At 42.2% G+C, this 15,638-nt stretch overlaps 1 pseudogene; it reads left to right on the top strand.

The window, feature by feature from the left end:
* The first annotated feature begins 2,889 nt into the window (after positions 1–2,889).
* LOC105990509 overlaps positions 2,890–15,638 on the top strand; it is a 68,621-nt pseudogene continuing 55,872 nt past the window's right edge.

Genomic DNA, 15,638 nt, shown 5'->3' on the forward strand with positions numbered 1-15,638 from the left:
AGCTATATGTCCACCTCGAGCTGAACTGAGTAATGGGTAATGTCCAGTGTACCAAGGCTGTCTTAGATGCTATCCTGAAGACATACAGCTTCCTCACCCTTGATCTCTGGAAAGATACCATGTTCATCAAGTGTCTCCAATCAGGAACTTGCCCAAATATCTTGAAGGAAAAAAAAAAACCTACTTAAGCATTTGTGCAGAGGATTCGGGTTCCAACTGACCCAGGCCGAAGGACAGAGATCTGGAGCCTTGCAATCCTAACACAGCTTGGTACTTCTGGGAATCCACATCAGAAGCCACTGGATTAGAATATGTCTGCACCCCCAGGGTGACAATCTGGAGACATCACTGTACTTCAAACTTCCTTGAGAGATCAGAGTTCCTGTTAAATTATTTTATAAAATACTTTTTTAAATTAAACTGGCAAAGTTTTGAGACTAGGGGGAAGAAAAAACAGCCCAGACACCAACTTAACAAAAAAAAAAAAAAGGCAATTGATAAAATGTTTTCTTTCAGTTCAGCAAACCTAAGGGAAGTCTCTCTCAAAAGAACTCAGGTGTGTTCTGAGCCAGAAAGGAATGGAAGCAGTCAACTGGGAAGAGCCTATCTGCATCCAAAAGTCAGGAAAAATAAAAATAAAACTTCACATAATGGAAAGAGAGCCTCGGGCAACACTAAGCCATTAGGCCCAGTGGCTATTCCCTCACTCAGGCCTCTAAGATGAAGGGAGGTCTGCTTCCCAGCTGGGACCATGCCCACCATCACTTTGCATGCCCACAGTAATACCCACACCTGCTCTGCTCCAAGACCATCCTGAAGCCCACGCTTGGCTCCAACATGCACACATAGGCCACCTTGCTGAGGCCTGGGGCCCGCACGGGTGCTTTGTGACAAAGCAGCGGCAGTAACGCCATTAGCTGACATGGTAAGCATTAAGCCAACATTTGCATGGCTGGCTTTGATTATTAGTACTGGCCACTTCCCTGCCTTTAATTATTCTCTTGGATATCATTCTGTCAAACAGCCTCCATTTTATTCACCATAAAAAGTTGCTATGTGCAATACCACACAAGGTCCCCTTAGAATTTGGGGGTCATTTTTGTTGCTTTTATCCTGAACTGACCATCTCCATCTCTCACTTTCATGTTTTGAACATTGGTTACAATTTTAAATCTGCTGGACTGCCCATAGCTAATGATCGTCTTGTGTTCAAGAAAAATAGTACACTTTCTCTTTGCATCTTACTATGGGAGTTATTATTTGGAGTAAAGTAAATGCTTTTAAATTTCACCCATCATCCACATGATTATAAGCTTCTCCATTGAGGTCCCACTTTTGTAGACACGACAAAGCTAAATAGTGGTGTGAAGGCAGAAGTTGTTTATGAAAGGGAACACTAACCAGAAAGTAAAGAGAGGAATTTGACTGTGAGTTACAGTGCTTTGGAAGCAGCAAGATTAAATACTAAGCACTGTACAGATATTATCTGATTTAGGACAACCGTCTTGCCCATTTTACAGATGAGAAACTGAGGCCAGACACCTGGAGCCACTTGACAAAAGTCACATAACTGAGAAGAGACAAAACTCAGAATCCCCTCTATCCAGTTCTAAAGCCAGGCCTCTTAATCATTTCACCATGTGCAGATTTTTATGCGATCTTTTGTGCATGTGCTTTTGTTCAAAATACCTTTCAGTGTTCAAGTAGCCAAATGAAAATGACACATAATGGAATAAGGACTTTGGCACTCTCACGCCCCTTTTAAGCTCTCGCTTCTTTTCTTCTAATGCACCCTTTGCTATTACCTGGTTTCTATTCAGTCACAGTTAGAATGCAATAAAAGGGGGAACAACACAAACGATACTGAAATAGCACATGTCACCATGGCAGAAGCCGGTAAGAACACAGACCAACAGCAAAGCAAGGTTTAAGTCCCTCCTCGGCAGCTGCTGCGGCCTGCCGGGTACCCTGGCTTCACGCAATCAGCCACACACCGCAGAACTTTGTGTTTCTGCCCACAATGAAATTTCCATGTTATTATGGGATTCATAGAACAATCTGGGGAAGGTCATATTTGCATAAGCCAAGTGTTCCACAGTGTGTATGGCATCTTTGCCTAATACAAGATTAAATCACGGTTGTGGACTATGATTAACCCTCTAGATTGCCCTAAATGCCAGCCAACCTTCACTTAAAGGGGAGTGGCTGAAAATGCAAGTTGGGAACTGCAGTTCACTCTCTCCAACACTCAAAAGCTCCAGTGATGAGGAGCCATTCAGGGGAGAAGCAGGACTCAGAGCGTCTGTCCTTCGGCAAGTTTGTTCAGAAAGGAGACATGGGTGTCAGTGTAGTGCTGATGAGACTACTTCAAAGGACCATGTTCAGGGATGTCCCCAGATTGTCACCCCAGGGGGGTGGGGGAGGAAGGAGGGGAACACGTTCTAATCCACTGGCTTCCTCCTCTAGAGATGCATTAGGACTGCAAGGCCAGGCAGTGTGCCTCTCTTCCCTGTTCTTTGACCTGGGTGACCTCACTTTTATCTAGTAAGCATGCTGGGATTCCATCATGGTTGGGTTAGAAGGAATCATGGATGCTCAATACAAAGTTAGATGTCACTGATTGAGGGCAATGGCCATATTTTACTTGCAAGGGGAGGGTCAGGAAGTGAGATGCAATATTGTGCCCAGGAGTTCCAGGCTGGAAGGTGGAGAGATCCACGCTGGAACTCAAGATCTGGGTTTGGATTTCTAAGCTAGATCTCAAATCTCCACCAGTTGGGATATGCATTGTCAAGGGTTCCAGTGTGGTATAATTCAGGTGGTCTGTGATGCACAGACACCCCTAGTGAACTGCTCATGTTCTAAACCCCCCACAGAGACTTTCTGAGCATGTGCGTTCCAATCCGTCTAGCCGAATTCCTCCAGCAATTATTTCACATCACACTTGGTGTTGCCAAACATGGGCCCATCTTTTGTCTCGACGTAGTCCTTTCTCAAAGAGGTGGAACTTGCTTCTGCTGGGAACATAGCATTGCACAGTTTGATAGACCTGTAAGTTCACCCAATATAACTCTTTGCATCCCGTAAGTAAGCAATACTCAGGCACAGAAATGTTACGTGATGTCATCACACTGGTCACCCGTAATCCAAGGCTGAAAACTAGACACATGGATTTCTGCAGAGCTCTTGTCTCATCACACAGCCCCCATGGTGGGCAGCCAAGTCCAGGGGCTTCAGCAGTACACATTACATACAGTGTACATAAAACTCAAACTCCAGCAGCCCAAAGCACACTTCCTTGCTTAACTGATTGTTTCCAAGTGCCCCCAGGAGCCTTTGCGCTATGCATCATTTTGAGGCATTTACATCTGTTTAATGCTTTTTGCTCTCCAAAGAAGTGTAAGTTCCAGGAGGTCAGTGACCAATCCGTGACCAATCTGTCTTGTTTAACGTAATTATTTCCTGATTCTCGCATGATGTCTAGAACACAAGCAAAAACCAAGTGAATGAGCTACCTATCTCCCTACTCTTAAAGTATTTCTATTAAAGCAAACGCATTACATAGTGCTGGTGCCGTGCATTCTCATCACTATTTCTCTTTAAAAGCTACAAGCCTTCAAGTCAGTGTCATCTGTGCTTTGTAGCACAAGCAATATCTAGATTACGCCTTTATGAATGCAAAGAGAACTGCTGAGTAACCATTGGTCAGATACATAAATTCAACAGTCATTTGTAAAACATGGTGAGGGCTGGAGCTATAGCTCTGTAATAGAGTACTTGTCTACTATATACAAGGCTCTGAGTTTAAGTCATACCATTAATTAATTAATTCTAGTGATCTCAAACATAAAGGTATGACATATAATATATATATATTCAAACACATTATTACACTGATTGATTAACTCATTCATTGATTAAATTCAATACAAATTAAACATTTTCAGGATGATATTTGTAAAAAGCCACTTGCAACACACACATACACACACACACACACACACACACACACACACATACACACCTAATGTTTTCAGATTCCTCTTCATATTGTACAGTCATCTGTGGCTCTTATTTCTCATATTGTAAGTCATTTTGTTATTTCACTGTATATAGACACATTGCCTCTTTCAGATACTACTGCAGTTGTAGAGGACAAAAACCAAAATATAACAAGCAATGACAGTTAAAAGAAAAACTGTTGTTTTCATAAGAAGTTGGGGGAAAAGAATGTACTTGTCATATGATTCTTCTTTGAGTGCAGAGCCTCAAATACATCCCCAGCTGTATTGCTCTTAATTATATACTTCTCTCTTCTTTGCTTTACCATCAGTTCCATCAGAAATGCATACACTTTGTGGAATAAGTTCTTACTTTGGCTCAGGACATGGTACAAAGAGAAACCATACAGGTAAAAGCCAACTTCTATATGCATCACTTCAAGTTCATTGATTTCTAACTTCAAAAATAAAAGGGGGCCAAAGTTCAGTGCAACCACTTATGACTGAGCATCGCAACATGTAATAAAAGAGTCAGAAAGCTGCTGGTGATTGGATTTGAGCAGGTCATTCCGAGCAGGCTCAAGGCTAAGTGCCTAAGCGTATCATGGGCAATACCTTGGGTTATCTGTGCCTTTTAAGAACATCTTTGCAAAAAAGATGACATCTGTGGAAAACAGATTGATTCTCTCTCTCTCTCTCTCTCTCTCTCTCACACACACACACACACACACACATACACACACATCTTTTCTACTAACATTTTGGCTTCCCTTTTGAAATACTACAAGGCCAACTCTACAAAATGGAAACCTAACAGAGACACTTTCACAATGACTATTGAAAATGACAAAGCAACAGCAGTTAGCCTTTGATCTTTCGACCACATTCCAGGAAGAATGAAAAGAACACTCTATTCATCAGCTGGTGTGTATGCCTGAGTGCACACAGTAGTGCATACAAACCCTGCTGTTAACCTTGTACTCAGAGGAAACAAGGAGAGAGTTTATAACTGGAATCTATCTATCTACTTCAAGGATCTCAAGTATATTTATTCTTGCTTTATCAAATAGCTTGATACAATGATATTTAAGCTACTTTCTTTCCCTATCTCTGCCATCTATTGATGAATATTAAAAAGCCATGATTGCACCGGGAGGCAGCACTTGATGACAGCTGATGCCAACCGGACAAAGGCTGACCATCTTGAGATGCATGTATTACCTACAGGATGAGCTCCTACATAAAGTATACGATGTTCAACAAGTCCAAACACATACAAAAGTATATGGAATGTGCTGGAGGTCAAATTTGAGGCCACACATTCTTTGGACATGTCCAGCGACTTGATAGAAGGAACCATCAAGGAGCTCTTTGGAGCCAGTGCAAAGGACCTGCCTCTTAGATATCACATTAAAGGGAACAAAGGTGGCAATGCCTGATGCAGAAGGCAAGTCTTAGCACCAGAATGACCTGGGAGGAACAGGTTCCATGCTAGACACCTTTCTATTATTCCTACAAAACGTCTGAGATTTCAACCCCAAATAGGGGAGAGGCTAATATTATTATTTGGGCTTGGAGTTTCCAAGCTTCCCATCCATGAATGATTGGTTCCATTGCTTTGGAAGTATGGCAAGGCAGCACATCACAGCGGAAACACATAGTACACCATGCCTTTGCCAGGAATGACAGGACAAAAGGAAGGGCCTGGAACTGCACTTCCTCTTCATGGTCCACCCCCCTTACCCCCCACCTCGGCCCCACAATGACCTGAAGACCTCCCTGCAGGCCCCACCTCTGAAGGCTTCCAGAGCCTCCCAATTACTCCAGATTGGGAGCCCAGCCTTTAGCAAAAGGGCCTCTGATGGAGATCACAGATCCAAACTTAGCAGACTCTGCTACTTAGAAATAACTCCAAATTTAGTTCAGATGGCTATTGCACTAAAAACCATTCAGCTTAGGAAAATGATCCTTTTACAATAATAATAATAAATTAAAGATGGGAGCAAGACAAACAGAAATGGAAGAGCAGACCAGTGAGCCTCACAGTTAAAGGAAATATGGGTTTAGCCATCTCAGCCCCTGCAACCTTGAGGACATGATGGGCCATGGTACTATCTGGCAGCAAAGATGTGTCTGAACTCTTTGAAGGTTTCCTAGGTGGGTATCTTGGAACAAGTGAAAATTTGGATTGGTGTTTAGAAGTGCCTACACTTGAACCCACAAACCAAAGAGGTCTCAGGAATGTCAGGAGAAGGAAATATGTAAGCACTGTGTTTCTTTATGATACATTAAGAAATCTGAATGCCCATCAAGTACATTTACATTGAGATCTATAACCTCACCAAGTTCCTATTGTACTTTAACAAAATACATTAGCTCTCTATTATATGCAGTACTCCGTGCCTGGTGCTTTGGAATTACAAAGGTTTAATCATGGTTTTGTTATATACTGAACATGGTCTATACTTTGAATCTATGGTTGCATTGATTCCTATTGAGTACACCCTCACTGCCTTCTCAGAGTGGGTGAATTTGATTTCTGACGCCTATGTGCCATTCAAGCCACTGCTATCAGCCAACTAAGTCAGCTTAAAGGCCTGTACGTTGCAAAGAAAATTGTTGTCAAGAGTTCGTGTACTTTGCTCTGAAGTAAAATAAATGGAGTTACCCTCCAGTCAAAGGCCACCCGCTTAGTATGACATATAACTTCAGGGTTATTGATTTGAAGTTTAGTTACCTGTATTCCTCTCATCACCAACCAGCATAAGAAGTGACAACCGACAGCAAGGGACAGAACCAAAGAAATGAAACAGTAGAACAATCGCATGTCCTTGATTGGGGTGATTGGTCTGAGGCACCCTGCGGCCTCAAGGGCACCCATATATCACGGCATGTCAGCTCAATGACTAATCCTTAATGGATGTCTCTGAGTCATCAAAAAGCAGGGAGGCAGGTTCCCTCTCCCCCAGTAATCGACACAACACGACACACTCAGGAGTCGCATCATTTTGTTCAATGTGTTCGTTTTAAGGTTAGAAAATATTCTTTATAAAGTATGGTTTGTAAAGAGACAGGGAGTATCTGGTCAGGGTTGAACAGCAGGTTCGATGGAAAACCAAAATACAATTCTCCATGTCCTGACACCTGACTGCTCTATGAAAAGGAACAGGAGTTTCAGAACTCAACAGAACCTGAGTAATATTTTCATCCCCAACTGCCTATTTTGTCAGTGAAAAAGCATTGAGAGTTAGGGAGATAAGTGACAGGCTCAAGGTCACAATTCAGGGACAGGTAGAACTGAGACAAGAATATAAGTCGGAAGGATTATCACATTCTATTCTTGCCATCAAAACAGGCCGACTCTTTCCTAAGACACTTGAATAGGACTCAGCGCTCTTGAACTAAAACCCATCATTTAATCTCCGTCTCACAATGGGTATGCTGTGTGAGGTCCTGGGTGCTTTTATCTAAGGAAAATAGACTGAGGAAACTGGTTGGATTCACCCACCATAGCAAATGGATATCTTTCACTTCCTGAAGTAGATATTTTAAGCAATTGTTGCCACATTTTTTTCAGCTTGAAAGATTTAATGAAGGGAAATTCTATCCTACTCTTCTTCATCTGTGGGTACAAGAGAATCAAAGGAAAGGGGAGACAAGCTATTCACATCCACCTTTTGAGCCTTTCAACAATTTTATTAAAAACCTACTGTGTGTGAGAACTGGGCCTATGCTTCGAGTACATACAGTCCTTTCATGTGCGGGGCTCGGGTCTTCTAAAGGTGCCTGTGAAATTTCATAATTGGAAGGCTAATACCAAATTTCATTTATTGCTACTGTAAATGAAATAGATCGAAGTTAATAAAAAGCCTGCAAATTAAAATAACCCAGCAGTCTTAGCTAGCAATTAAAAATGACTCTTTTTTTTCTGTAAGAGGTGAAGCCATATGCTGGAGATGATTTTTTTTTTTTATCGTGAGTGGTTTGGCTGCTTGGGGAATCATTCCAGTTCATAGTGAAGGATCAGTTTCAGTATCAAAATCTCATTCTCTCCATGTCAGGATCCTTGATACCAATTAACTGAAGATACCTGAGCTCAAGAGCCTTCCTGCAAAACACACGAGTCCTTTTCTCCCACACACCTCGGGTAGAGAAGATAGAGCTAAGACTCTAATAGTGGAAGGTTGGGTCCAGAACCTAGAGTTCAACAAGATACTCACCAGAGAGTTCCCTCCCTCCCCCTCCATCCCCCCACCCCCCCACCAATCCAGACCACTATGACAGCAGTTCATAGGCAGAAATGGAGGGGCAAGGTGAACAACGCAGCAGCGACACTCACGAGACACCTGACACGATGTTGACAATGAGCTAGATGATTTGTGGGATGGGGGAAGAGGGGGAAAATTGGGAGAAAGAGAAGGAAGGGATGACACCGCCTAAAAAGAAATGCGCTCATTACCTGACCTGTTTAACTGTAACCCCTCTGTACATCACCTTTACTCGAACAATTTTTTTGTCAATGCATGGGACCAGGGAGAAGGATAGAGAAGAGAAGTGTGTGGTTTTGTCTAATCTAAAGCAATGCCCACTTACTTGGCCAGAGGGCTTCTGGAAGCTCTGGAATGTGCCCATAGCTGATGTTAGGGAAGAAAAGAAAGGACTATTTACATCTATTACTAATAAAAGAGCATCCACTACCTGCATCACTGTTTGGAACAATTGTTCTTCAAGTGCCTTGTTTTGACCTAACAGTTTAATCCACCTGCACAGGAAAGATGGAGGTAACAGAGAGACATGCCTGAAAGAAAGTAGAAAATGGTCACTGATAACAGAAGACCACAGAGAGAAAGAAAAAAAAAGATAGGCTCGTTGATGATGTAGATAGAAAATGGATATATAGAGAAGACAGCGGTTGGAGGTGTGGGTCGGGCAGTAGAGCACCAGGCAATGAGCAACACAGCCAGGTACCACATTTGAGTCCTGGTATCAGACAAGAAAATAGATAAGACAGATGAAAGAGAGGCAGACAGAGTCAGAGAGAGAGAGAGAGAGAGAGCAGTTACTATATCTGTATGTAATGGATATGGGGTGGGTGGATGCTTTTATCAGTGAATGATTGGGAGGAAAGGAGCAGGCATATTTTTCTATTAATATGTTTTTTATTGTAAAGATATTGTAGAGATTTAAAAAAAAAAGATACTGTAGAGAGGGGTTACAGTTACCTGAGTAAGGTTTCAAGCATTGTTACCCCCTCCTGTGTTTTCCCCTACCATTCCTTCCTTCTCCACCTCCCCAAGTCCTCCCTCCCCGCCCAAAGTTGTAAGGTTCATTTTCAACATAGTGTCTTGTACATCTCATTTTTTTTACAACTTACTTTGCTAAGTACCATTTCCACGTACCATTTCACATAACCCATCTGTGGAAGTACTATTATTTTACCTATTTTACACTAGTGAAACAACCAACATAACCACCTTATCAGAGTTGTAATTAAAATCGATATGGTTCCCAAACCTCTCTCCATACTTTTACCCACCTGCCTTCTCATTCAAGGTCATGATAAAAATCTGACACCAGATTAGAAAATGGGCTGCAAGCTACAGCATGATAGTGTGTGAATATGAAATGCACCCTTGAGTCCACTCAACCTCTTAACACATGTGTGCCATGAATCACTATGTGTAATAAAAAAAAATCTAAAGGAAAAGCAATGCCTTCCAACCCTTATCCATATTATGGTGGATTCCCATCAAATATTGTCACCTATGCCCTTCCCCAAAGTATGACCCCACATCATTTAATCAGCCATTTTCACACCAGTGCTTCTGAGACTTCAATATTCATATGCAGTGCCTAGGAGTTTTGTCAAAATGCAGATTCCGGTTAGATAGTCTAGAATGTGAGACAGAGCATGTGTCACAAGCTCGCGGGGATATTTCACATGTGAAGACCATGCTTTAAGTAACAAACGCCACACTCTGCTTCACTGAGTGAGAAAAATCACACCTTGATAGACACACGTAGAAGTCCATCACTGTCCTCTAGTCACTGAAAACTTTTACTACAGATAATAAAAATTGTGACTTGAACACGGGACTGGGTGGGAAACAGGTGCATACATGCAAAGGTGCAGATTCTTCAAGCCCTGTCCCTTGATGGTCCTCTCTCGTCCCTTTCCAGAATCCCCAGATGCAATTCCAATGTGGCAAAAGCAAGACCTTCCCAGTAAAGACCACATGTCTTCTCAATATGATTTTAAGTACGTATTTACCCCCTTTTTATGCTCTTTCACGTATTCAATTCTCTCTGAGAGATTTTACAGGTCACTTTTTAAATGAGTTTTAATGTTTCTGGGCTTGCAGCTCATTACAGAAATGTTGACAGCAAAGAGAATCTTGCTCTAACACAGCAGTATTTTGAGCTGCCAGACACTGAAATCAGTAAGTGGATATATGTACCATAAACATTAATTTAGTATTATGTGGAAGGTTGATTGATTAATAAATACATAAGCCAGGAAGTCGAATTTAACTCTTAATTCACTTTTTTTAATTTCACAGAGAGGGGGAAATTAATCTAGAAGTGTTGATTGATTGAGAGTTTTAGTCCGTCTAGACAGCAATGGAAAATGACGATGAACCTGGGACTTCACAGACTGCATCATTTGCAAAATAAACCTGATCAACAAATTTCATCTCACAATGACTGATGGTCAGAAATGTACAGCTGGGAACAAGGGAGTAGGAAGGAGAAGAATATATAATAATCAGAGGAAGTAGCTTTCCATGGGGAGTGGAGAAGAAGAAAGAATTAGTAAATATTGTCAGTTCAGAGATGGACACAAATTAAAGAAAACCTACTTGCAAATCTAAAAATTAATGAGCAGGAGAGCACTCCAGTAGACTAGCAAATTAGAATCAATACACTGCATTCTTAAGAACATAGAGAATATAAACATAACTTCGCTGTGTGGGACCACACAGAGACTATGATGTAAAAAAAACGGGCTTAGCCTCTTCTATGATTAAAAGGTTGTATTTAGAACCAAATGTTCTATTTCCAGATTTGGATAGTGTTGAAATTTTTCTAAAAACAAGGGACACATACTCATTGGTGTCTTACTGAAGAGTAGCAATTAAGCTTCACAAAGCAATTACTTACAAATCAGACCTGCATCTCCTTCCTGTGATTTTGGTTTTTGATTTCCCCACTCACATTGGCACAAGAACAATCAAGGTCAGGTTCCAAACCCCAAACCTGAGAATGCCGGCATCAGAATCATCAATAGTTTCAGTAACTGCTACAGATGGAAGGAAAGTAGGGAAGGAAGGAGAGGAGGCAACATTTAAGGATCTGTTACAGAGAGAGTTATGAAGTATTTGATCCCATTTTACTCATCCAGGTTTATCTATGAGAAAACTGAAGATCTGAGGTGTTAAGAAGATTCTCCAAGGTTACAGAAGCTATGTGGTGCAGCATTCCAGAACTTACTCCAGCACTAACTAACTAACTAACTCAAGCAGAACTAACTCTAGCACACTGCAGGGATGACCTCCCAGAGACCTTCCCAACAAATTGCTGTCTGGGCTCACGGCTCTATTGCCGCTGGAAAGTAATTAGCACCAATTGGAATAGCGTGAGAAAACACAAATTTGTTTTCCAAGTTCTGTAGGCCAGCACTCCTCTGATGGAGTGAGTTGTCTACTTAGGCTCCCAAGGCTGAAATTGAGGCATTGTTGAGGGTCCATGCTGCCTACTACAGTGAGCCTGCTCTACTGTATGGTGCCCTAGGATTTGTGGGTGTTTACAAGTCTGAAGGTGCTGCTGACTGGTCTGGTCAAGGAACCAGATGCTGCTGGTCTGGTGGAGGAGCAGCACTTTGAGGATGGCTGCTCTCTTTTCCTGAAGTGCGGGCGGTGTGTCCGCATTATCCCACAGCTTGTGCATGCAGACTCCCAAATGTCATCCCAGACTGAACTCGAGTAAGACGCTGGTGCTTACCAAGACCTCCCAGTAATTACGTGTACATTCAGTGTGAGAATCATTTCTCTACAGTGAGTGAAAGACAGGAGGGAAGGAGGCGATTGTGTTGTTTATTCTCATAGCCTTTGGGGGAAACTACAGTTCAGTCATTGGTCTTTTCCTAGGCTGGGGTGGAGGGAAATATCTTCCCAACCAAGTTGGATTTATGAAGAATTCTGACTCTGTCTCTCTGAGTAGCTTTAATTTGCCCACATCCACTTCTATATTTTTTGCCATACAGGAGAATTAAACTCAGGGCCTCAAAGTCGCTCAGCAGGGGCTGGGAAAGTGGCTCAGTGGTAGAGTGCTTGCCTTGCATGCTTGAGGCCCTGGTTCGATTCCTCAGCACCACATAAGCAGAAAAAAAAGCCAGAAGTGGCGCTGTGGCTCAAGTGGTAGAGCGCTAGCCTTGAGCTGAAGAGCTGAGGGACAGCGCCCAGGCCCAGAGTTCAGGCCCCACAACCGGACCCCCCTCCCCCCAAAAAAGTTGCTCAGCAGGTACTCAACCACTTTAACCTCTTCCCCAGCCCCTATTTACTTCTATTACTGTTGAGATAGGGTCTCATTTTATTCCCTATCTCAGCCTGGACTGTAATCCTCCTGTTTGTGTGTTCCTGCATCACTGGGAATGACAGGTAAGTAAACTACCCAGACATTAGTAGAGATAGGATGTTGTAAACATTGCTGTTTATTCCTGGGCTGGTCCTAAACATGGTCTCCCAATCTCTGTCTTCTAGTTATCTAGGATTACAGGCTTGAGTTCTTGCCTCCAGCTCCTGAGCCCAAATTGAATACAAAAAGTGAGGAAACCTTCCCTGTGAACTCAGCCATGGAAATGTTTAGCACCCTTAAACAACCGCAGGTGGACTTTATTAGTCACCATGCTCCCTTGAGGGACACTTCACTCCTAGTAACACCCAGGTTTGATGGGAATAAATTCTATAACAAATGACACTTGGAAGGTTCCAGGCGTGGCTGCAGTGCTGGCTGGCACCCATACCCAGATGCCAGCAGGTACAGAATTTTCTGACTTCACTTTGTCCTTAACAGGATTTCCCCATCCTGAGAAGAGATTCAGCAGAATCTGAGCTACCCAGAGGAGCATAAAATGACATTAACTGTTTTATTGCAGACGTTATTGGTTTTCTGTGTGTTACCATTACAGGGAAGTGACCATAGTTAGAGCAGATTGAAGGAGACTGCAGAATAATGCAGGCTGTCTGTCACTAAATACACAGCTAATTTCTAATCCTACCTCCCAACTTCTTAGATATAATTATGGAAGCCTAAGCATTAGATATCCAGAGAAAAATAAGATGCCTTTCAAGATGTGGACAGTGACCCTGAAAATGCCCTTAAACTCTCCTGCTTGAAGTGAGATACAGAATGAAAATGAAAGAAAGCTTGGGAATAATAATGCCAATATAGAAGGTAGAGTTCTATTAAGCAAATGATAGTGAGAAAAGGCAAGTCAATGACCCCCACCCTTTCTCACTTTCTTCACACACACACACACATGCACACACACACACACATACACACACACACACACACACACACACACACACACAAGCATGTGCATCTCTGCTGTTTGTTATTTTTCAGAGTTCTTTCAGGTGATAACAGTCCTTGGTGTCTGTTTTCAGTCAGCTGGTTATTCCATACAAGTAATCATAGAAACCATCTCCTCTTCCCAGCTTCTCTCTGTTCTTGGAGTTGTACCTTGACTAGATAAGACCATCAAACCACCATTAATACTTCACCCAGTGTTCTCAGACATTTTGAAATACTCACAAATAAAAATAGTATACAGTGACAGAGGATGCCATCAGCCTAGAAAGCAAATTATACCAGCAGAGTTGGTAACAACAGTCATTCAACCAAGAGGTGGGACAAAAGCTGAAGAGATTAAACCACCCAGGGGTCTCAGAGAAAAATGAGTCCCATTCCCTTGATCAACGCCTCCCCCATACACACTTCTGGAGTCTATGTGCTTTGTGAAGCCTTTACCAAAAAAATGAAAGATTAATTAATTAATTAAATCAGTTTCCTGATATCTGAAGAGTGTTTATCTGCTAAAACCACCTGGCAAGACACCTGAGCTGTCATCAGTAACGATAAGGTATAACTCCTCATAGGCATGCCAGTGTTCCTTTTGATCATGTTTATTAGAGGCAGAAGGAAAATAGGCCCTGATCAAAGACAGCCTCTCCCTGGGCCACAAGGAGAACACAAAATGACCTTTCACTGGACAGTTAACCCAATGGAGAGGAGCCAGGGAATGGCAGGCCGCCAGTAAACTCTAGATCACATTTTTCTTTGTAACTGAGCTCAGAAATACGCGAATTCCTTTTGGTAGTATGAGGCCTAGAAAATGCCATTTGCATGTGGGCTCTTACCATTGGAAACACTGCTACCGATCCTTACACCCTTCTGGAATTCACATGCCACTGCGCAGCAGGGATGAACATGGCTTCTCTTATTTATTTTTTCATATAAGAACGATCAGGCCAAGTGTCTTCTGAAAGTCCCTCCTGTGGCAACTTTCCCATCCTGTTCAGCTTTCACTCTATCTAATTCCGGAAGTGGCTGGGAAGGCCTGAGCCAGGGAAGGAGTGCTCACCTAGAGTGTAAGCCAGCATGAGTGTAGAGGGAGGCCTCCCCCGGGGGAGGCGCTGTCTGTCATGCAGAGGAGGATCATGCTGATGGACAGATCTCATGCATTTATGCTCCAAGGCTGAGGGGCGCTACAAATGCACCAAAGGTAGAAAAGTAAAGTGAACCCTTTAGCGTTGGATTGGAAGTGTTCACCTGTTTTCCATATCGATGCAAATGGTTATGTCTGTGACTCTCTATATCTAGCTTTGTTGTTGCGTGTATGTATACCTATGCATGTCCCAGGCCTTACCATCAAGAGGGCTTACAAGGAGTAGAATACAAGCAGCAATGAGTACACTCAGCACTCCGATCTGATTTTTAAGTATTCTGCTGTAAAAACAATCGAACTCCTGGAAGAAATAGCTGCTTTGGGGGCAGAGGCCTGGAAATTTCCAAAGCAATGAATTTCTCAGAGAACAACATAACTAAACGAACATCCAACCAAACCAGGGACCGTGCGAGCACAGAAATACATCTCTCACCACAGAAAAAGGAAATGTCATGAGTTTATTCTGATAAAGGAAAGTAAAATATTTCCTAAGGAATGAGTGATAGTATTTTGAAGTTTCTCCCCAGAAAATATTTTCTTTATACAAAGGATAAAATAATTACTCAACAGATCAAATGAACATATTATCAGTAATAGAAAAAAATATTCATCACTCACCACCTGATAAGATTCAATGTGAAGGAGAAGGTATCACTCCCATAAACTAACTGGCTGACAGATTTCAAAACAGTCAGCTATGAAAGTCAAAGAAAAGCTGAAAAATGTTTCCAGAATGACGCGCAGAAGCAAGACAATTGAGTGCAAGCTCTGACTCTCAACTGGGTCATTTTTCTCTAATAAACATTACTGGAACATGTAGCAAATTCAAGTACATTCTAAAGATGAGATGGTCATAATATATCAGTGCTAATTTCTTGGCCTTAATGATTATATTTGAAAATGATGGG

The sequence above is a fragment of the Dipodomys ordii genome, unplaced genomic scaffold (genome assembly GCF_000151885.1).
Source record: "Dipodomys ordii isolate 6190 unplaced genomic scaffold, Dord_2.0 Scaffold65, whole genome shotgun sequence".
Taxonomy (NCBI): domain Eukaryota; kingdom Metazoa; phylum Chordata; class Mammalia; order Rodentia; family Heteromyidae; genus Dipodomys; species Dipodomys ordii.